Source organism: Epinephelus lanceolatus, chromosome 21 (assembly GCF_041903045.1).
Source record: "Epinephelus lanceolatus isolate andai-2023 chromosome 21, ASM4190304v1, whole genome shotgun sequence".
NCBI classification, from domain to species: domain Eukaryota; kingdom Metazoa; phylum Chordata; class Actinopteri; order Perciformes; family Serranidae; genus Epinephelus; species Epinephelus lanceolatus.
In genome coordinates, this window is record NC_135754.1 from 33,821,388 (window position 1) to 33,845,546 (window position 24,159).

Consider the following 24,159-nt stretch of genomic DNA (forward strand, 5'->3'; position numbering starts at 1 on the left):
ATCAGAGGGTTAGACTGTTTATGCAGGAGCGTTCTGAATAAAAGTTTTTAGTGAAAATGCATGTGTTTGGGAGGTACCAAACATACAACTGGATAAATGAGACTTGGATTATACTGCATGACTTGTGTGCGAGTATGTGAACAGATCTTTGAAAATAGTTTTGCTGTTGTTTATGGTTTTATTTCCTTAAACTTATTCAACCAGGAAGTTCCATTGAGATTAAAAATCTCTTTTACAATAGAGACCTGGCCAAGGTAAAAGCCAATCAGAACACATTCAAAATGCAACAAATGCAACATATAATACAGAAATCCACAATAAAACAACAACTATTTAAACACAGTGGCACATGCCTCTGTCACCACATCCTTTATGATGTCCTCAATGGATATAAGTGTTTCTAATTTTAGATGTTTTTGGAGATTGTTCCATGTCCAAGGTGCAGAGTAGGAGAACGCAGTTTTCCCCAGATCCAGGTACATAACAGGAGCGCAGCTGGTAACTACCAGAGCTGACACACAGAGGTTGCAGAGGTAGGCTGCCCAATATTGCTTTACAGATAAAAATATACCAGTGCTGTTGTCTGCGAGTGGTCGATGACGTCCAACCCACCAAACCATAAAGAATGCAGCGATGAGTCAGGGACTTTGTGTTTGTCAAAAAAACGTAGAGATGCATGGTACGCTGAGTCAAGGCTGCGTAAAATGGAGGAGGTTGCATGCATCATATACAGTATGTCACAGTAATCAATCACAGACAGAAAAGTAGCTTCCATAAGTTTTTCTTGGCACTGGAAGTACTAAAACACAGACTCCATTTTACTCTAGTATGTATGTTAGTATGTTTGACTTTTTTGGATTCTTTGTTCGCTGTGGAGGCACGCAAGAAAAATATTTGCCTCACAAATTCAACGTAACTGAGTAGTGGATATACAAATGATCATTTCGTGGGTGACACATTTGTGTAAAGTTGTAAACTAGTGATGCTCAACTTACAGCCCTTGGGCCAAATCTGGCCCATGATGGGATGCTAGGTGGGCCCCCCAACATTTTCTAATTCAAAATAAGAATAAATTAGGCATTTCTCAATCTGCATTCTTGCCTGGACTTGTGTTCTTGCAGACTTGTGAAACATCATCAGTCACAGTCCAGGTACTGTTCCAATTCAAAGTCCGCATCCAGCCAAGTACAGTCCAAATGCCCGGATGTGAACTTGCTCTGCTCGTTCCATCGGGGATGCATCGGGAAGAGACTTGCGTGGACTTTTGACAGCCAGGTAGCCCAGAATGCATTTCTCAAAGACCAGCGGCAATGGCAGCCATCCTTGGGAGTTTGTAGTCCCGAGTTGAACTTGCCAAGTCCGAACTCCCAAGTGAGCAAGTCTGAACTTGGCGTATTGAGAAACACCTATTGATTCCCATTGTGAATTTCTTGTACTTTTAACGTAAATAAGGTACCAGAGTACATAAAAAGCATCAAGATGGAGCTTGCTCACCACCAAAGAATCAATGGCTAACAACTGTGGAAGAAATCTTTTTAATGGAGAAACTGACACACACATACTGAGACTACAAGAAGCACAACCAGGAAGAAAATAGGGAAAATGGACTCTGTGCAAGACTCAAAACGACAACATTGGACTGGAATAATAATTAAGAGATTTGCCAATCTTTAGAGTTGTAAAATTGTATGTCGTGTATATACTCAAGCAGTTTCTGTTTCATTGGCTCTCATTATTTTTCAATTATTTTATCATTTCATTATGGTGCTATCACAAAAATGGTTTCAATAAATATTTAATGGAGCTTGTTTATCAAGAAAAAGTGCCGGGGAGGATAGAATTTCATCTTGGGTGGACGTTAACATCATGAGGTTTTGTTAAAATTGGGTTTTGTTCTCCAGACCTTACGACCTAATGTGGTTATTGTACATTAAGATGACCTTAGAGAGAGATATTTGGAAGACTTTGCCACTTCAGCCATTCATGTTGCTACTGCCAAACTTTAAATCTGTCCCTCATCTTCTACGTCTGCACCACCCTTCTGGGATATATGACTTCATGATGGGGTCTAATCGCCAAAGACTTTTCACATTTCTCGCTTACGTGCACATGTAAATAAATATTCTTTTTTCTCAGAACAAGTCTCTCCTGATTGAAATATCAATATCTAAAGACCTTTGTTGCCAAGCTGGGTGTTTTCTTTGTCTGTTCAGTCAGTCAGTCCAGTGACAGTGGTTCACTTATTACTCAAGCAAAGTACTTAAAAATTCAGTGTTGAGGCACTTGAATATGTCCATTTTATGCCCCTCGACACCAACACTCTACTATGTTTCACAGGGAAATGTTGGACAGCAGTTCCTTTGTAGATTGAGACTGTAAAACAGGATGAACCCTTAAAATATGACATATTATTATAGATTAAACTACCAGATACTAAGTAGACAAAGTGAGTACTGCAGGAGTGACGAAGAACACTTCAGATTCAGATTCAGACAACTTAATTAATCCCACCAGGGGCAATTTGAACAGCTTGCTGTGCGCACATACTATAACATACAGTAACATGTAGACACATAAATAGATGAGTAATAAATGAAAATAAAAAAATATGCCAAAGAGTTAGAGCTGGGTTGAAAAAAACGATTTAATCGATTCGGATCGATTTTCCTTTAAATGGCACAATATCGATTCATTAATTAAAAAATCGATCTTTTACTATAACTATTTTCCTCCGTACACGTGTTGTGCAGCCGGTAGCAGACTGCAGCAGCCTGCAGTACTATCAACCCAGGTAGTCTCGCGAGATCAGCATTTAGCACCTGAGGTCATGGCAAGAGATCTCGCGAGACGGCCGGACACTGAATGAAGACAGAGCAGCAAACAATGGTGGGAGCTCGTCCACTGAAGGCATGGGTCTACGGTGCGAGTATTTTCACTCGCATTTTCCCCTAAAAATATAATGCTAATAATGTACGAATGTTTATTAAATGCACATTAGTTTCACAGAAAAAGATTAAGAAATACCACTAAGCATCAGCACACTGCTAACTGTAGCTTCAGTTTGTACCGCATACAGATCTGCTGGTAAAGTTAACTTAGCGTTAGCTAGCGTGATAAAAAACGGCAGAGAGGTGACGTTGTGCAAATAAACCAAAGATTTATTAATTTTCTGTAGCAGTAAACACATGGGCCAATAACAAATGTGTTAACTAACTATGCTAAAGCTTTACAAGCTATTCAGGGCTGCCGACGATAACGTTAACATGACAATCAGCAAGGCTAACGTTACGGCTAACAAGCTAACGTACTGATGCTTCTCAGACACTCAGACACACACACACACACACACATACCGCTAACGTTAGCTCATGTACAACACCGAAACTTTTACAAAGGGTCATAATGTTTTTCTAGTGACTGTCAAATTGCCAGTGAAAGTTGTTTACTTTCTGAGAAGAAAGACAGTTCACTCTGCTCTGCCGCCAGGAACAAACTGGGAGGCAAAGATCCTCTCTGAGGAAGAGGGTTCACATTGCTGCAGGGTTCACCTACGTATATTGTTTCTCTTCTGATACAGTCAGTGTGTGCATCACAACCACTGTAGTGTATTGCACAAAAGCTTTATAGGACGGTTACAGGCAGCAAACTTGTGGATGTCCTTTGTTTACATTTTTTGTAGCCACTTCATTTAAATTGTCTGCCTTGTGATTGGATTTAATTTAAAATATTTATTTTGTATGTGTCAGGTAATGTTAAATAAAAGTACATGATGACTAATGTGCTGCTTTGGGGTCAATTCTTAATGTAAACAGTATTTTTAATAGTAATGCACCAGGTCAGAGGGTTCCTTGTTAAATATACTTTGTTAGTTCTCAGAAAATATCTTAATATCCAAGCAAATTTTGTATCACAATTGAAATATACTTGACTGAATCGATATTGAACTGAATTGAAATGAATCAAATCGAATCGTGAATCGGATCGAACTGAGTCCTTAAAAATCTGGAAAATCTGAATCAATACCCAGCCCTACAAAGAGTGCAGTGGAATAAAGGAATCTATAAATAATTTTAAAAAAAGTGAATAGACGGATTATCAATAAAAAAAGATGAAAAACAACAACATAAAAAATCAATTTACAAAGAATTTAAAAGACAAATAGAGGGAATAAAAGATTTTGCATACTGGTTAGTTTTACCAGCAGGTAAAGCGTAACGATGCCCCTGAAGGCGACAGAGAAAATTCGCCTGCAAGAACACGTCCAGTTATTCTGGACAGTAGTTTAACCCTGGAGCAACATGTAAAGAATGTACTCCAGCCTTGTTTGTACCAGCTGAGAATTATGGCACCACACACAATTCTTAGAACTGAGTTTCCCCTTGAAATTCACACTAAGTCCTTGTAAAGCTAGGAGTTATTCACAGAGCATCTTAGACCTTAAAAGAGCTCCTAAAGGTAAGGTAAAAACTGCAGGGAGGAGGACTTTTAAGGGGCTCAGGAGTTTTTTTAATCAGAGGAGAAAACTGCAGAAAGACACAGAGGTCAGAGAAATATCCTGGATGACACTGAGTTAATGAAATGCTACAGATTAGATCATGCAGGGATAATACGTGTGGGGGTACGCACACATTTCCCACCTAACGCTATAACACCAGAAACAAAGTGATCACAACACTGAGATATTTCGAAAACTGGAAAAATGCAGCAGCACAGCAGTGATGACTTTCGTCTGTCTCAACCTTCCCTCAGCAGAGTGATCACACTGACAGTGACAACACTTTCACAGTCAGCGGTTCATTTCAGTTCCACTGGGTGTCCACACCTTGCAGGCTCACAAAGGGTGTGTCTGTGACAACCAATCACATCTGTTAAAAGAATGCATCACACCTAGCAACAGGGTCGACCACACCTCCTCAGTAAGGTCAAAGTTTCTGTCCCTTCCTGCTCAGAGCTGCTCTGAGAACTTTCCTAAATCACTCCTAAATGCATGTGTATATTTATATTTACCTTGTTTAGATAAGGATAGAATTAACAAACAGAACTACATCATGGCTCCAATAAGCGTCCTTATAAAACTTAGTGTTTCCATGATCAGTTATATTCATGAAGTGATGTTGGACTGATTCTGCAATCCCTGGCCTCATTTTTCAGCTGTGAGTGCACAGATTTTAATGTGGGAAAAATAAAGTATTCTATCAGGTTAATACTCAGGATCAGTTGAGGTACCAGGATGGTACTGCGAGAGAACAAGTCTGATTGATAGCTCCATGAATAACAGTCTCAAAGGGCTGTTTCAGGCTTACATAATGAGCACTTCTGATACTTCAAGTACATTTTGCTGAGACCACTGAAAAGATTTTTCCTAGTTATTATCTCTTATATTGTGGCATATCAGTAGCTAGTAAAGAGTAGGGGCATCCATGATGGATCAGAGCTCTATAAGTAGTATATTACTGTGTCGTAGCCTGAAACTGCAGGCTGTTTAAAACTGGCCCTGGAGACACATGTAGTGGAGAGTGCTTAACTGGTCGGGGGTGGGGGCTGCTGGCTGCCCCCAGTACTTTTCCGCTCTCCATCAGCCTACATTCCTGCCAGTAGTCAGCTCCTATTCCCCACTGTCAACAAACAGCCGGGCATATCAGGCATAAATGTTTGGGCATTCTGTCATTGGCTGAAGTGTGCGTAACTGGACAACAACAACGCCAGTGGAAATTTCCTCTGGCTGCGGGCCACGGGGGAGCTGTCGATGGCCCATTAGGCACAACTGGGGTCACTTCATTTATTTACCATCGACTCACTTAACAGGATTCATCTTCGTCATGACAAAAGAATCCCCCTGATTAAAGTTTAAATCTATTCTCGTTGATTGCACGTTGCTGCTCGCAGGCTCCTTTGCAAAGGCCAAAACATTTAATAATTCATCAAGCCCTTTGCGTTTATACAATTTGTCTGGTCAGTGTAATCATTACAACATTCACAGCGTGTTAAGTTCCTATTCATGTAACAACTGATAATGGCAGCGCGACATAAATGCAGATTAGAGAAGACGTTCCACTAATCAAGCGTATGAATTGAGCTTTTAGACGCTCATTATAATCATTTTGAAAGTACTGCCGACAGGGAACAATGAAAAAAAGAAGTATAATTGAAAGAGAGAAAAAACTTTAGTCTGGAGTGAACAATCTCTCAAAGGTTACGCAGCCAAACAAGTTCAACAAATGTTTCAGTGGAGATTTGGTCTTGATTTATTCACTGCAGAGCCCTCTGAATCAGCCGGCCAATCGTGTTGAGCTGCAGTGCCCAGTTGTTTAAACAATTCAATCTGAATCAGAAAGATCCAGTTTTGGAAATCCCATGTTTTCCTATCCAGGCTCAGATAATCCATTTTACCTTTGGGCCTGTGTTCAACATTAGACTGGATCACCCTGATCCAGATACACACTTTTCAAGTTTACCATATCTGGATAAGCCAGTGGGGTCACTTTATATATATAATTGTGTTGCTGAAATTTATCCCGGATCCACTCCTCTTCTGTGATCAGGATAATCCCACTTTTTTGGATCAAAGGTATCCTCATCATTCCAAATTTTTTTGTCGTTACCGTTACCTTTGTGTTACCAAAGGTTTACAAAAAAAATCACTTGACGACACCGACTCCCGTGTGCGCATGGCGAGAGAGGAGAGGGAGAGACGCTGTGCTGCTGCCAGAGGAGCCGCTGAATGAGTTCCCTCTGAGCGGTAAGTCACTAAAAGAGTCTGAGAAGTCCAGGGCTGTTCATAAAACATTCAGGACGCCACAGTTTATTCCACACTACTGAAGCTGCTCCTCTTTTTGGAACCACCGTGGAGTCGGTAATAATTTTGCTCTCAGTCATTCTTGTTGTTGCCGTGGGTAACAGTATGATGTCAATATGTCAACAAGTCAAAATATCAAGAGTATCACAATATGAGTTTTTCATATGATATTAAAAATGATACTGGTGTTATCGTGAGGATCGTGACGATATGGCACACCCCTATATCGAACAACTCGTTTTCAAGATTTGATCCAATGCAATAGCTGAAATCCAATCAGATTACTTCTGAACAACTGGGACCAGGAACTTCTGCAGGCCATAAAGAAAAGTAAAGATCTTACCCCCACAAACTGAAATGCTAGACCAACCGGAAAATGGCTAAATCTCTTCTTCTTTATCCTTTGTTGGTTCGCAGACAACAAAATCACAGCCAACATCTGGTCAGCAGCTGAGAAAGACTGTCTGTAGACAGAGTATATATGTTCAGTCTCCATCCAGAGACATCAGACTGACCCATGCACACACAGGTTTAAATAGGAAATGTGCCTCATGCAGGAAGTGAAATATGAAAATATTTTCTATGGTTGTGTTTATGATTTGTTCTTATTTTGTTAGTACCCATTGATTTGTGGGATTCAGCAATATTATCTCATTTTAGTTTTACTCTTACATAGGAGAATTTTTAACACAAGTGGTCGAGAGCACTCTTACCAAGATAAGAAAAAAACATCTCATTTCCACAGTCCACAGATTTAAGAAATATAAAACATGCATATATCATATAATCAAATGTAGATGATGAGTTATTACAATGATTGGATTATTACATTTCAGGGCTAAAGAAATACAACTATACTTAGCTAAGTACATTTACTCAAGTACTTAAGTACAAGTTTGAGGTACTTTTACATTGCTTAAATATTTTAGTCTCATGCCAATTTCTACTTCTACTCCACTACACTAAAAGGTCCAGTGTGTAGAATTTAGAGGTATGTATTGGTAGAAATGGAATATAATATAATACGTAGGTTTTTTTAGTGTATAATCAGCTGAAAATAAGAATCGTTGTGTTTTCTCTACCTTAGAATGAGCTGTTTTTATCTACATAGGGAGCAGGTCCTCATCCATGGAGTCCGCCATGTTGCACTGCCATGTTTCTACAGTAGCCCAGAGCAGACAAACCAAATTCTGGCTCTAGATAGGGCCATTCGCATTTTTGTGTAGGCCACTGTAGTGAGTTGCCCCTCCACAATGAGAGCGTCACAAAAACACAGGGCTAAGGAGGATGATGACAGCGCATGTACATGCAGCACTCTACATATTGGTGCTCTTTAATTATTCAAGTGCAGTTTTAAGTGCAATAATTTATTTTGCAATAACTTATGAATGATTGTATGATGTGTATTGACAGTTGTGTAGAATGTGAGTGGAATGGAGCCATTTATTTATTTACTTTTATACTATTTTAGCACTATTTATTACTTATGTATGTGTATATATATATATATATATATATATATATATATATATATATATATATACATGTGAGCCCAGTCCTTAAGTGCACCTGAATTTCGTTGTATGTTTGTACAATGACTGTAAAGAAATCTGATTTTTTAATCCATTGCGAAACTGCTTTATTCAGTGTTTTTATTGGTTAGAATCAGATAGTCCGAGGAGACCTCTGCAGGTAATTCGTCTCCTAGTAAAAACATCCTGAACATCCGGATCTTAAGTTATCAGAGATTAGCACACATTAGCAGGTGCTACGTTAGCGGCCCGCTAAAAACCTCCTGAACAATGAACACTGAAGGAATTCTAACCAGAAGTTTCAGCTAGTTGCAACCTGCAATATTCACCACTAGATGCCACTAAATCCCCCTAAATCTTACACACTTGACCTTTAACGAAATACTTTTACTTCAGTACAATTATTTTGTAACATTAGTTGCTTTACAAATTAAGGTTTTTGTGCACAAACCACATGGAAATATAAAATATACAATTAAAAACGTACATTTTCAATGCGGGACTTTTACTGGTAACAGAGTATTCTCACAGTGTGGTACAGAACTTTTACCTAAGTAAAGGATTTGAATACTTGCTACATTCACAGCATCAAATGTTTTGCCATTGCTGAGTTTAGATTCTCCTGTGACTTCAGCACTGATGCTCGTGACGGTCACATGTTTACTTTGTTTAAGTTTATTTAATAGTTCATCCATTTCACAATTGCAGAACTTCTTCTTACAGCCTTTTTTCGTTGAATCTCTCCAATTCTTTAAGGACTTTAATGACATCACAAAGCACCTTTACTCTATTAACTTTTAACCGAAATCACAATCTTTCTTTCAGTTTAACCAAAACCCAACAACACACAGGACTCATGACGCACATCCAGCTCTCTGGTGTCAAAGTCCTGAGTTCTGTGTGCCCACCAAACATAATCCAGACAGTTACAACTGCACATTTACTTTAAACAAATATCATAGAAGACGGGGTTACACAAAGAGATTAGAATGTCACACGAGAGTCGTTTAGGACGTCATGATGACGTGAATGATTTAACATCAGGATGGATGATTAGTCAAAGGTGAACGAACATCCGAGAGAAGACTGAGCTCATTTACTATTATTTTGTTATATTATTGATTTATTTGTTTCACACAAATTACCTGAAATAAATATTATTATAAATAAATAAAATATTAAGTTTGTATGACGGTGTGGTAGAAACCTGTAATGGTTTAAAAACAACACACACACCCATAGGATATACACAAAAGATCAAATTTAATCAAACAAACACATCAGCACACTTTAAATATTAGTGTTAAAAATTGCAGAAATAGTGTTTAAGTATATTTAAAAGGTAAACAGGAGTAATTGTTGGATTTCCAGTTTGGACAACAGTTTCTAAGAATGATCATTTTCTTCTAAATGTTTTTTGACAGCAGGACATTTCTGTCTTTTTTTGTACGAAGACAATGACACAGATGAATCCTTTAAATGGACATTTTTATTCCACAAGATAAGTTTGGGAAATTTGATAGCAATTTGACTGAATTGTTAACAAAATAATATCTAAAACTATAAGATAAATTAGTCTGTACTATAAGCAGGCAAAAATAAATGCCAGTTGCAGGTTATTCAGGAAGTTCTTGATGAACTGAATGTTTGAAATGTCTGCATTATAACTTGTGGCATTATCCCGGCAGGAAACACAGTGATGTGTCTCTACAAAACAACTTTTTGATGCACTATCCCCGATGGAAACGTTGTGATGGGTTGCTAAAAAAAAGCCACTGGGAACACTGGGAAAAACAACTGGTTTTGTTGTTTGTTGTTCTCATACAGTGGTCTGATGCTTGCAGTGCCAGCCCATGCTAGGGCACCGCCATCTATAGGGGGGCACCACAAATGGGGAAAGTACAAAAAAAAAAAAAAGTTAATTTTTTACTATTTTTTACTCATACTATTACTATTATTTTGAAATATGACAGGCCTTTTTTCCTGGGCACCCCTCCTCAGCTTGTTTCACTTCACCTGCTCTCTGGGGGAGATGGGCATGTCACGTTAACCCCGAAACACGCTGTATTGTTATCATGTCAAATCGACAAAAGCTCTCTGATGCCCACTCAGCTACCTCTACATTACTAAGAGGAGTGTTTGTGGAGAGAAAGAACATGACATCAACAGGAGGAGAGCTAGTTAAGTTAGCTGTTAGCTGTTAGCTGTTAGCAGCTAGTTATCCTTATCTCTAAGAAGCCAGTGGCCACAACCAACAGCTAACAGAGGTTGCATTGATTTACATCGTGAAGCGTTTAAGCTCTATTCAGTAAAAATGAGCTCTGGATGAAGGTAGATTATAATGTTCTCATGATGTGTTCAATGTAATCTTGTAAAATGTAGCTTTTGGTGAAAAACTTGAATACATCCAGCTGTTTGAAGGTGAAATGTGTTGATGTTTTCACAGCACTATAACATAAACATTAGAGAGGGAATTATGATGTAACATGTATCATTTTTAAAATATGTTTTTCATGTGAAAGAAGGTTATGTTAAAGGTTTTTTCATTAATGTGTATTACTGAATTTATGCCCATTCAAAGGTAGTGTAATGAAGAATTGAATGACTTTAAAACTTTGAATTATTTGTCTTTTATTCTAGTTTTTTTTTTTTAATGTGATCAATTTTTATATTGTAAATTTTCTGTACTTTCCTGGCACAAAAGAGGATAAATTACAAACAACTGCTTCTTTGCTGAAGTAATGATATGATGTGATACGATACGATACGGTCTAAATCATAATTGTAAAGGGAAATTCATCTTGGACTCTGGATCTGCACAAGTATTGGTGTCTTATAATAACAGAGTATATAAAGTTCTTGTAAAGCAGACGTCATCTGTTGCCCATGGGCTCAACAGCAGTGTTTTTAAAAATCAGTTTTCTCTTTCCTCTGCCCACTGTGTGCTGGATTGGTTTCAGTCCCCCATGAGAGAGAATGAATAAGCTGCAGCGGAGAATGAATGATTCAGTAAATTCATCACAACATAAAAATGCCTGTATATATGTAGGGTATGTTATATAAGAAACGCCCACAAGTATGTTATTTAGTCGATGGAGTGTATGCTCAGGATGAAGGTGGCGATCAGTGGTGCACTGAGAATCCAAATTCAGGACTCTGATTGAACCAGGTCACCTTCTTTAGAGCAAAGTTTGATCTGGAATCTTTGTCCCTTTTTTTCTGCATATCCACGGCCTCATGCTCTGCCAGGAACTATTTCCTAAAAGTCTGTTTCTAAAAATCAATTTCTGGAGTTCTGCACAACAGCAAACAGTAAATTACCGTACAAAGCCTAATAACTGACTGAGAATAATATCCAATTGAATCCGAGAGTTAACAGAACAAACTGTGGAGTAGTTTCCAGCAAAAATATATTTTAAAACAGATTTTAAGAAGTCCTTAATTTAACATTCAGTACGTGTAACTCCACTACATAAGAAAGCATAGGTATTCAGTTAATATAACATCCACAAACAGCACTGCTGCATCAATGAGATTGAACTGTTTTTGCCCTCTGGTCTCCCAACTGAACATAAAGAGGCATTTCAATCACTTTATCAACACAGTTACATGGTGTTTGAATGCTGATATGATCTACTGCCCAGTTTACATAAACATACTTAAGATGTAAAAAGTACATTTATGTTTATCAGTCCATTCTAACTGTCAGTACAAAGGGTAAACTCATGCTGCAGCAGCAGCACAGAGACAGGCAGCAGGTCACAAAACACATAAAAGACTAAACTGAAGTAAGAGACAGAAGAAGTTAGAGAGATGGCATATCAAAAAGCTATGTACAATAAATACTTTACAATAACTCCGACTATGTAAGCAGAAGTTTGTGCAATTAAATGGAGCAGTGTAGTGACATCTAGTGGTGAGGACTGCAGACTGCAACCAGCTGAAACTTCCGTGCTAGGATTCCTTCAGTGTTCAGGAGGTTTTCATCAGGAGCCACATTATTGGCAGGGGTCTCTTCCTCTCCAAAACAAGCGGCCCAGGTGATTCAAACAAGTAAAAATACTGAATAAAGCAGTTTCATGTTACAAATCGGTATTTCAGTTTCACATTATAAATCAGTGTTGTTCCACGGAATGGGAGGAGATATTTTGTCAACATTGGAAAACAACAAGCTCTCCATCCTAAAGAGAATTTAGAATGTAATTCATTCATTACTTCTGTACCTTGGAGAACAAAGAATTACTTTTATATCTTTTGGGCATGCACCTCCATCACTCCTTTTTGGACTAAAAATAATGGCATTCCTGAGACTGTTTTTCTAACCAAAATAACCTTTAATTTTGAACTGATGTACCTGATTAGATTGGAGGAACTTGGTTGGTGAAAAAAAAATCTGCTAAGAATATTATTGGTGGCATGTCAGAAACCCCTAACCAAGAAATGGATGAATGAAGAAATACCTAGTATTCATGAATGGATTGACCTGGTATATAATATTTATGTAATGGAGAGAATGACTTTTAGTTTGAGAGCGAAGATGGAAATAATTACTGAGAAATGGACGAAGTGGTTAGTAAGGCCCAATCCCATTTCTACCCCTTAAATCTTCCTCTTGGTATTGAGTGCCCTCGTTTGCGAGATAGCCCTTGATGAGGGAAGTGAGAAATATTATGGTAGAGACCTTTCCCTAAGAAATGGGACACCACTTCATGCAAATTGGCGTTGCCAATGTGCAGGCCTACGTCACACGTAGTAGCGACGCAATGAAAATGCCGGCTCCAGCGCTTGTGTTGTGGTGTGTGCTATGTTTATTCTTCTCCGTCTGATGAATCAACAGTGAAGAAATGCTGAAAACAGGAGGCGCCTGCGACGTCTTCTAGTTCTGATCGATTTTGTTCGGGTAAGTTGATTTGTTTAAATATTTTGACGCTGTGTTCAACCGAGTTGCTGATGAGTTTACGCTACTCCAACCATCTTTTGTTTGTATAGCCTACATTCCGATCGTACAGTAACAAATTGCTTTCCAAAACTTGCCAAAGTTGCTGACTCCGCAAGGTGTTCTGGGAAATTTCATCTTCCACTTTGTTGAAAGTGTGGGTCGGGGCTCCCTTGGAATCAAGGGCGGGTTTTAAGTGTTGGAAACCACTTCCACTACCTCAATTCTGTTTTGAGACACCACTAGCCTAAACGTGAACGCGCACAACCAAGTGCAAGTGGCTATTTCTAGGGGAAGTGTGGGTATTGGGACAGGCTCTAAATGACTCAAACGTTAGACCTAATTTTGGGGTCTATCTAGGCCCAGTGTTTGTTTTGTCCATTCTGGGCTACTGTAGAAACATGGCCATGCAACATTGCGGACTCTGTGGACAAGGAACTGACTTCTTATGTAGATATAAGCGTCTCACTCTCAGGTAACGAAAACATGATTCTTATTTTCAGGTGATTATAAACTAAAGAAAACATACTTATTTTGTTTAATTTCTGCCTATATATCCTTCTAAATCCTACACGCTGGACCTTTAAGTTCAGCCATGACATGTGAACTTAATATTATAGAAGTGTATAGGTATGAATAATGAGTAAATATATATATAATAAAACTGGAAGAAAATATTATGATATAGTATGTAATAATATCAACGTACAAAAGTAATATTCTGGTAATAAATATTGATGTAAGTAATATCATGCAATATAACCGTGTTATAGATATGTCACTTTGTGTTACACTTCTACTCCCACAACTGAACTTCATGCCTGTGCGTGTAAAAAGCTCCATTTATTTGAGTCTCTGCATTAATGACTCTCTAAAGATTCTCTCCTCCTCAAAACAAATTCCCATCCTGCATGTGATGTCGACGCCTCTGTTGTCGGTGTTTTCTCTTCTGTTCTGCTTGAGTCACATACACGACTGCAGAAGCATGAACCCTGATAATTGTGTCATCAAACTCTCAGAAGACGCAGCTATCTTGGGCTTAATGCACGAGAATAGCACCAAATCAGTATAAGGAGAGAGTTGTGAAATGGCGTGATAAGAGCCATCTCCCAGAGGTACAAGCCTGTGGTTATCCATCATGAATCCATCACTCACATCTGCTCCTGCACGGAAACTTGGAGTTTACATTAAAAGATTTTGTTCCTGATTTCAGAGAAGACTGCTTTTCTTTCACAGGCGGGGTTTATGGAGCTGCTGAGCCTCATAAGACTCAGAGTTTCAGCCCAGGTCGGTGACCTTGCTGTGCAGCTAAAAGCCTAAATGCTTTTTAAGTAGACAGTCTGGAGGATTATGGGAGCAGAGCAACAGGATGTTTTATGACATGCTGGTAAAAGTGACTCTGACCACATATAATATCACCCTTTTCAATCAGGCTATAGTCCTTATTGGTTAATATACTTCTCATGCCTATCAGTCAGGTGGTGTAAGCAGTGAAAATAAAGGTCGTATGAGTTGTGCTATTTGAGGAGCACATGTCTTAGCGTGCAATATGATGTCACATGATACGTCCCGACTGCACTGCACTGTATGTTAACTATCTGCATGTACACTGTGTGTGTTTGTTCAGTGCACATGCTCTGACATAAGATAAGTAACATATCATTTACAGTATATGGCCAAAAGTATCATGTTTGAGCCCCCAAAGGAAATCTAGTGGAGCAGTTTGTGTTTGTCCTGTTTCTGTTTCAACATGACAGCACAGATCTTCCTCCATAAAGAAATAGTTTTCCCAGTTTAGTGCAGAAGACTTCGACTGTTCTGCGCAGAGCCCTGACCTCAACCCCATGCGACACCTTTGAGATGAACTGTGGAACATTCACTTTGAGCCACATCTGATCACCCAGCATCAGTGTTGGAGCTCACTGATGCTCTTGTGTCTGAATGGGAACAAAGCCCGCCTCAAAAAGATGCAGGAAAACTAGTCCATGCATTTGTTACTTCCAGGCTGGATTATTGCAGTGCCTTATGTTCAGGTTGCTCCAATACGTCTCTAGAAGCGCTCCAGTTGATCCAGAATGCTGCTGCATGTGTACTGACAGGAACTAGCAAAAGACGCCATATTTCTTATGTTGTATCTTCTCTGCGCTGGCTTCCTGTAAAATCTAAAATTTAATCTAAACTCCTTCTCCTTATTTACAAAACTCTAAATGGTCAGGCACCATCATATCTTAAGCCCCTTTTGCACTGCCAAATTTTTGGCGGATGTTGGGCCGTTTTGCCGGCAAGCTGCGAGCGTTTAGACACTCCGAGCCGGATTGGTGAATTAATCCGAGGTGCCCAATTTTCGGCCTCGTAGGGTAGACATATTGGCGGAACCCTTTTAGTTTAAAAAGACCAAGGCGGCCTTCCGCAACGGGAGGGGCTGTTGAAGACTTGTGGGAGGAGCTGTTGATGACGCCACACGTGCGACCCACTGGTGGTGGATAAACAGGAAACAGCTGATAGCAGGAATTAGAGAGCAGCTGGAAACACAAACCTAACAGACACTGTAAAGATGAGCAACTGGGGAGACAAGGAATTGCGCGCCCTCCTTGTCCTCGCAAACGAAGAGGCCATTAACCGTCAGATGACGGGGACGGTGAAGAACGGGCCGACTTATGAGAGAATCGCTGAAGGACTGACCAGCCGCGGCTTCCCTCCCATGTCACTGTTTACGACACACACTGAGCTACATGTTTTGTTACTTGCTCACGCCCCCCATTGCCCCGAAAAAGGCACATTCTGTATAAACAAAAGTAGGTAGGCGGCATTTTGCTGCACTCCCCGATTTTGTTTTTATACTGCCAATGCTGAAAAAAGACTGATTGGGCTTTCCTGCAAATTTGCACAATTCCTGTTTAAAAAGGGCTTTAGAGAGCTCATAGTATCCTATTATCTCACTAGAACACTGCACTCTGTGAGACTGACTCTCAAACTTGTCGGGTTCGTAAAGACACACTTTATTTTGAAGTACAGTGAATTTCCGGCACAGAGCTTTTACTTTAAAGTGCTGCTTCCTGCTGTAGAGTGAGTGACTAACAGACAGCCACTTGACAGAGACAATGAACTAGCTCAACGACATGGCCAAACACAAGTATGACGCTGAGTATATTAAACTTTGAACTAATGACTAAGAAGAAATCTGGACTCCATGACTGGACCAGTTCTTTTATAGGAAACACCAGGGCTGGAGCCAGACACTGAAAGATTTTCCTAGGGATTTCCTACTTACAGCAGCTACATGCAGTATCATATATAATTTAAGCCATCAGAGATGACAGAATGTCTAAAAATCCGCACATCAGGGGAAGAAATCATCCTGTGGAAGCCACATCCTCTTTTGCATCTCATTGTTCTCCAACTGTCTTCATCATTCTGAAAACATAACACAACAAATGTTGAGGATGACTAATTTTCGCTCCTGCCACCTAAGAGGAGGCGAAAATTGTCTGATGTTACTATTTCAGAGTTATATAACAAAGGTAGGGCAGGAATTAGGCGTAAACAGCATTACTAATGTTGAGTCCTATTTTTGTTTTACTACGCTGGAGTAGAGTTCACACAGTGAATATTTTGCTGATAAATCAGATACATTTGAGTCCATGCCGTAATAATCTGGGCTGCAGAAGTACATAAGAACATTCACTCAATTATTTTAGATTTCTTTCGGGAACAGCGTAGAATCTGGGCTTTGAGAAAACACTCAGGGCTGGAGCTGTAGCAGGGCCGTCATCACTGATTTATTTAACATTGATAGGGAACAATTTCAATGTATAGTCCTATAAACAAACCCTTCAGGCGGGTCTGGGGGGAGACATTTTAGAAACTTAACAACTAAACAGACCATTTAAAAGCCTTATGAGACAAAAATCTTAGATCAGCGGTCCTCAAAGTTTTGGTGACCGAGTGCCATTTTGAGGAGGCAGCACATGACTGAGAGACACACAGAAAGAGTGCACCTACTATGAATTTTTTTTCTGACATACTATACTATGACAAATACAAGATATTAATACAATTAATATGAAATTATAAAATGAATAACATGGCCATTGTACATCATCACAGTGCCCAACAATAAGTTCTCCTGTGCTGTCATGTATTTCACCAGATCTGCACACTTCAATCGCTCAATCAGTGCTCTGGCTAAGACATAAAAACATAAGCTCATCGGAGCACTCACGTCTTTAGCTACACCAACAGAAAAAGATGTCTTTAGTCTTTTAGGCACACCGAATGCCTGAAGTGGTCTCATAGAAAAATAATGATGAATGATTGATGACAATGAAAAGTGCAGCTATGCTCAAACTACCTGTTTTAAGTATGTTTTACTGAACTGACTTGAATTTTATTCCAGTTTTTTGTATGGATGCATTGTACTTGTATTTATCACAAACAAATCAACAAATTAGCTAACATAGATAATTTCATCTTTGAATGGCTTTGTCTTTTCAATATCTCTGTCTCTAATGTTCTCCACATACACTTCACTTCACACACATACACTGATCGCTCACTGGCTACTACAGTCTGCCTGCTAGCATTAGACCTTTGGCTCGTTTTTCCCTTATGTTTTCACTTATGCTTCTTTAAATGCTTACTTAAAAAAAAGCTTGTTTTTGGGTGTAGTTTTGGTGCCCCCCTCTGGGAGACGCCCTAGGCAGCCACCTATGTCAGCTACAGGAGGATGATCTGCTGACAGCAGGTGAGCATTGGCTTCTGCTTGGATATAACAACACCACTGCAGTAAGCTGTAATATTACTTAACTGTTGCTTAACTGTAACATCTTATTTGAAAATAATTATTCATTTAAATCTTAGATCAGGGGTTGTCAAAGTTGTGGTGCCAGTTAAGTAAGCCAGCATATGACGGAGGGACGCACAGAAAGAGCTCACCCACTATGAATTTATAATCACTTATTTATGACATACTATACTGTGCAATTTATAACATTTTGATGATGTACTAACACTTAATAAAACTATGACAATCATCAGTCCACAATCATACTGCATGTGAAAGAAATGAAATTAGCCAACAAAGAATAATGTCGCAAAACAATAAAAGAATATGGATGTGCAAACTTGCTAATTTTGTCTTTTCCTTTTTAGGGTCCGGGCAGCTAAGCTGCCAGGACACTATTGTAATCCTAGATATTCTTCTTCTTTCTTCTTCCGAGGAAATCATACTTCCCATGGGTGAAAACTTACCAAACTTTGCACAAAGGTCCAGTCTCATGCCAGATATCCTCAGCTGTAAACTTAAGCCAATAGTCCTGATGGTGGCGCTACAGCAAGCGTCTAAAGTTCAAAACTTTGAAAATTCATAACAAATCAACCATACGTGCTACAACTTCACAACTTTCATCAAACTGTAGCCCCAATACTGAAGAAACCTTGGTACATTTAAACCTATTAAAAATTATGAAGTTCAGTTTTCAAAAACTGTAAAACTTCTTAAACCTATCTCCTCCCACAATTTTTGCTCAATTGACACCAAACTTGCTACAGAGCATCTTCAGACTGTCCTACAAAAACTACGTTTCCCAGATTTTTGATTTATCAAAAATTGAGCCTATAGTGCATCAAAATGTTTGACTGTAAACGGTACTGTAAATATATACATGCAAATTCTTGCTAAATAAATCTTCAATGTTCAAGAAAAAAAAAGACAAAATTCTAGAGTCATGGTAGATGATGTGTGGCAAATTTCAGAATTTTATCTCAAAACTGAATTTTTGACAGCATTTTGAATTTTGCTCTAATGTGAATAATTGGAGTCAATGTAAAAATGGTAATTTTAAACATCAGTTTTTCACTTATGGAGCAAATCAATCATTGTTACAAACAAATTACCAACATCTCCATGCTGTCTAGATGCAAGATGTGTATTTTCAGATTTTTGTTTCGATAACTGAATTTTTTACAGTGGTTTGAAATCTGCTTTTCCATGCATGGACGGCTGCTAAACCTGCACGTCTGGCTTAGTCAGTTTGTGAAGCTACACATGAACTGTCACTGACTAATTAGCTCAGTGTGACAGAAATTGATTCTTAGTCTCAGAGGTTGTGAGTTCAAACCTCAGCTGATGCAAAAGGCAGATTGTGTTGCTAAATGTCTTCCAATTCTTCTGCTTGTTGCTCAGAATTGCCTAAAAATGCCCGGACCCGACCCATCACTGAGCAGCAGCTATAATTTCTGTTTGTTTTTTGTGATGTGCTATAAAAAGGTGTCAAGAGTAGAAGATATGACTGGCTGCAAAGGTTAAAGGTCAAGCCCTGGGGGTGAACATTCTATATTCAATGCACGGATTATTTGGAGTAGAAATAGAAATATATTTGAATATATAAAAAATAAAAATGAATACATTATTTTTGGTATAGATTTCAAGGGGATGCAGGGGGCTCGTAACTTGTGCATTTGTCTCCCCTGGTAAAACACTTAAGTAGTAGAGGGACTTTTATTATGACAAAATTACAGACATTTCCACCATAAACTGTTGCAGAAAAGGCACAAATTGGTGCATAAAAATTCAGCAGAATGCAGGAAATTAAGTGTTTGATGCACAAAATTTTCTGGTGGAGACCCTCAGACCCCCTGGTTCATATTTGTCCTCCTAATATTGCAACAAAACCTATAAGTGCTTGTGTTTGTGGCGTTGAAGAACAAGCTAGGCCTACATAATATGAAACGCATTTTAAAAGATATAATAATGAAACTGGGATGTGCAACATAATATGAGTAAAAAATATCACCTAAAGACTTCATTAAATATCTAACAAAGACATTAAAATGAAACAACATCACATCCCTGGCACAGATCATGTGCAACAGCAAAGTGGGGCATTAACCCACATTAGGGTCGAGGCTGCAGAAGACAGAGGAGACAAATATAGACCATTTCAAATTGTGTCTGCAGTCCCTGACGCTTCGCCAGCTCTGTCCACATACAGACACGTTCTCCTCACAGTCTGTAAAACAGAAGGTGTGAAGAGTGTCCATGTATAGAGAGGATATGGCTACTGTTCCAGCCATGTGGCTTTAAATGTAAGCTGTTGAACTGTTTGCATTTACCCCGAGCTGTGAATACACTGACTCCAGTGTGCTGCTTTTGTTTTATTCCAGAGACTGTGTGAGGATTGTGTGTGAGGCTGGCTGTAATTTGAATTCCTCTGGGACAAATGAGAATATGAGATATATGATATAAAGTGCAGGTTGCAGAGAGATTGGTTGCCTTGGCTCTGCCTCTAACATGCAGGGTGACTCAAGCAGGAGATGTTCTCGTTAGAAGGAGAGACTGACGCTCCTATTCCCGCGACATCATCATCCCACACTAGTGGGGCTCCACGGTGTGCGATGTGATGCTCAGTCCTGCACAGTAGCGCGTCCCTGCCACAGGAGCACCGGAGCAGCACCGGAGCAGCGGCCAGCAGGCTATCCACCGGGCATTGGACACACCGAGAGACAGAGCGCTTTTTTGGGGGGTGCTCATCCCCCGCCTCCCACACTACCCCGAGCGATGGCATTTACGGATCGATCATCGGGAGCGCGTGAGTTATCCTCCTTATACAATCCGTGCAGTGTCTTTCATGTGACGGATACAATGTGTGTGTATCTGGGTGTCTAATCACAGCCATGTTTTGGTCATCGCACCAACAGCCTCGTTTTGAAACGAGCCACGGGGATGTAAGCTTTAACATAATCATCATCATCATCATCATCATCATCGTCATCTGCTGCTGTTGTGTTTATTTATTGTACGCGCAATTTATTTGCAGTGGCCACAGCTGATGCATACATCTCCTTAAAGGAGACGCGTGGTGCTCGGCGCTTTGGCAACATCAGCATCACACACACACACACACACACACACAGAGCGATGGCATGACCGCAGGCAACCTTCAACTTCAGCTCAGTGCTGATGGAAAGCGGTCAGCAAAAGTAGCCTACATCTGTCGGGTACTTCTTCTCTGGCCTCGTTTCATCACTGCATGCTCATATCCAAGTCTTAAACACACTTATGGAAATCTCACAGTAGCCCTCTACAAATGCACCAACCAAAAACACTTCATGTCAACATGGGATCATGTCTTTTTTATTTCCGGTCAAACTTGGTCTGAGTGGTCTGTGTGTTACCTAACCTCTCCTGTGAAACAATAGCTTCACAGTGGAAGGAGAAAAAAAAAACCTGCTCGTGGGGCTGTTGGAACATTTTGTCTTGGAAATACAAACTCATCAGGCTAAATATAGATGCTTACATTGCTCATCCCTTCTCCTTATATTAGAACGCTTGCATGTGAATGATGTTGTTTGAGATGATTGCAGGAGGTAACAGCTCTCAGGATGGCTCTTTATAAAGACATCACAGCTGAACTCGCAGTGCATATCACTCCCTCGGATTGCCATTTGAACGGCAGGCTGTAGTAATATCACAATAGTAATAGTACGCCTGACGGTTCAGTAATATAAACACTCTATCCTGTGCTGCAAAAACTTACAAGCCTGCGGGAATATTTAGCAATGTCGAGCCAGCAGTTATTTTTAATCTGAAAATGTGTCAATATTTTGTCTAAAACAGAAAAAGTAAAGCGCTGGTGGACTGTCGGACCCTCTGTGAGGTGTTTATGGCTTTGTAATACAAACACTGTGCATCAGACGAAGTATAGATGAATACAAAGGGAGAAAAAAAGGAAGGCAATGCATGCCCTTTTGTAGTATATGTACAACTGGATCAATCCATCATGCTGCAGGCGCCAGGCAGTGTCCAACCAGCCCTGGGCATCCTCCAGGGGATAGACGTCAGCCACCTGCCCACACAGCCCCACTCCCTGTCCCTTTAATATTAAAGCTTGCATGTGGACAAAACTGTCCTGAACATCTGGACGATTTTGGTAGAAGTAACAGAACAACAGCCTGACTCTAGATATCCCAGAACAACTTTCTATAGAGGCATCTCAGCTTAGCTTTGACTGTATGTCACCCCCTCCATTATAATTTCAATGTATTAATATCAATACCAGAGAACAGCATGAGTCTGATAAATAAAACCTTCAAACTCTCTTACATCAAAAGCTGTGATGTCAAATGTCACTCTGCTGATGGTGCTACGAAAAGTAAAGGGATCGCCGAATTTTGTGCCAAACTATCGAGTAGATTTTGTGACATGTCAGTCCAATCCCGAGAAGAAATGTTGGCTTTGTATGCTCCTGCAAATTACGAATACGCTTCACTTTATAATGTAGCAGGTATTTTGAAACTCTAGGTTTCTATGTGTTTCAACAACATAGTGGTTAATGTGTGGTTACGTTAAGGTGCAAAATCCATCTGGTTATGGTTAGGAAAAAATCATATTTTGGCTTTAGATACTACACAATCCCCGTTGTCTGAGTAAAAAACAATTGCTTTTGGTGCCATCATCCCCAGGGGAAACACAACCATGTCGCAGTAAATAATGTCTTTTGGTTTCACAATCCCCGTTGGAAATGCAGCGATATCTCAGTTTCACTTTTGCCGGCACAATCCATGGTGGATACACACCAATGTCTTCCTAAAAAAATACCTGCTTTTGCTGGCACAATCCACGTTGGAAATGCAGCAATGTCCCGATTAAAAAAAAACAACTTTTGGTGCCATCATCCCCAGGATAAACACAGCCACATCTCAGTAAATCACCTCTTTTGGTTCCACAATTCCCTTGGAAATGCTGCGCTATTTCAGCATTTCAATTACTTTTGGCGGCACAATCTTTTGGTACCACTATCCCTGGTAGACATGTAGCGATGTCTCCATAAAAAATAATTCCTTTTGGCGGCAAATTCCCCAATAGAAATGCAGCAATGTGTTGGTAAAAAAACAACCACTTTTAGTGGCACAAACAATGGAAACGCAGTGATGTTTTGATTAAAAAATGCTGTTGGTGGCAAAAAAAGCAGAAAAAAACATGGCAACAGGACACTAAAATATTAAGAAGTAAACATTTTTATATGTTGGTGGCACTAGGGCATCATAAAGTCAGTAGGGTCCATCCTCTGGGGACCACAAGAGTGAGTACTCAATTTCATGGCAGGCACTGTGAGGCATGTCTGCCTCACAGTGATGAACTACGGACAACACTGCCATTTGTCCTCCACATATAGCGCGGCTATAAACCATAATAATATAAGGTGAGGGCAATATTAATGTCTCGGAGCTACAAACACTGAACATTAAAATAAGTATAGATGAATACAGGATCCTTTAACTGGAAGAGTTTGTAAGTGAATGCTGCACTGGATATCATGATAAAATGTTCCTGATTATATTGCAGTGGTGAGGTCTTCCTTTACAACAAACACAAAGGTTTTTTTGTGTGAAGTGAAGCTTTAAGGAGTCCTCTTATTGTCCTCAAAGAAAGCCTGGAGTGGATTAAGAGCGGACAGTGACGTGGTGCTGAAATGCAGCCGGGTTTACCCTCACTGGTCTCTCACAGCTGAGAGAAACATGAAGCGCTGATAACTTCTATGAAAGAGGCGTACCTCTGCTTACTCATGCTGTTTGCATTCAGATCAAGTCATTATTTCACATGCTCAGACAGGCCCGATGATAATTAGCTCCATGCCAAAGTCTGTCAGTCACTGCGTGTCTCTGCAGTGGCCTGTGAGAGGGGTCAGTAGGTTATATTACAAACTCCTTATTTTTCGCTTCCCATCCATCTGCAGAGCCTGATCCTGCTGGTCTTCACTCCTCACTTGATTAGCACCACTTCATTTGAAGTATTCAGCCCTCCCTTCTTGTCAGTTCCCATGGTGTCATGTCCAAAAGAGCTAATTTAAGGAAGTGAATCATGACTTTAGCCTACCTGCTAATCACTAATCACA

The 24,159-nt window shown here is 39.7% G+C and overlaps 1 protein-coding gene across 1 annotated transcript in view; it reads left to right on the forward strand.

The window, feature by feature from the left end:
• Positions 1 to 20,670: 20,670 nt before the first annotated feature.
• Positions 20,671 to 24,159, forward strand: part of tbkbp1 (TBK1 binding protein 1) — a 97,651-nt gene continuing 94,162 nt past the window's right edge. Inside the window, exon 1 of the mRNA XM_033611815.2 lies at positions 20,671 to 20,853. The gene's annotated coding sequence lies outside the window, so the exon portion shown is untranslated. The remainder of the gene's footprint in view (positions 20,854 to 24,159) is intronic.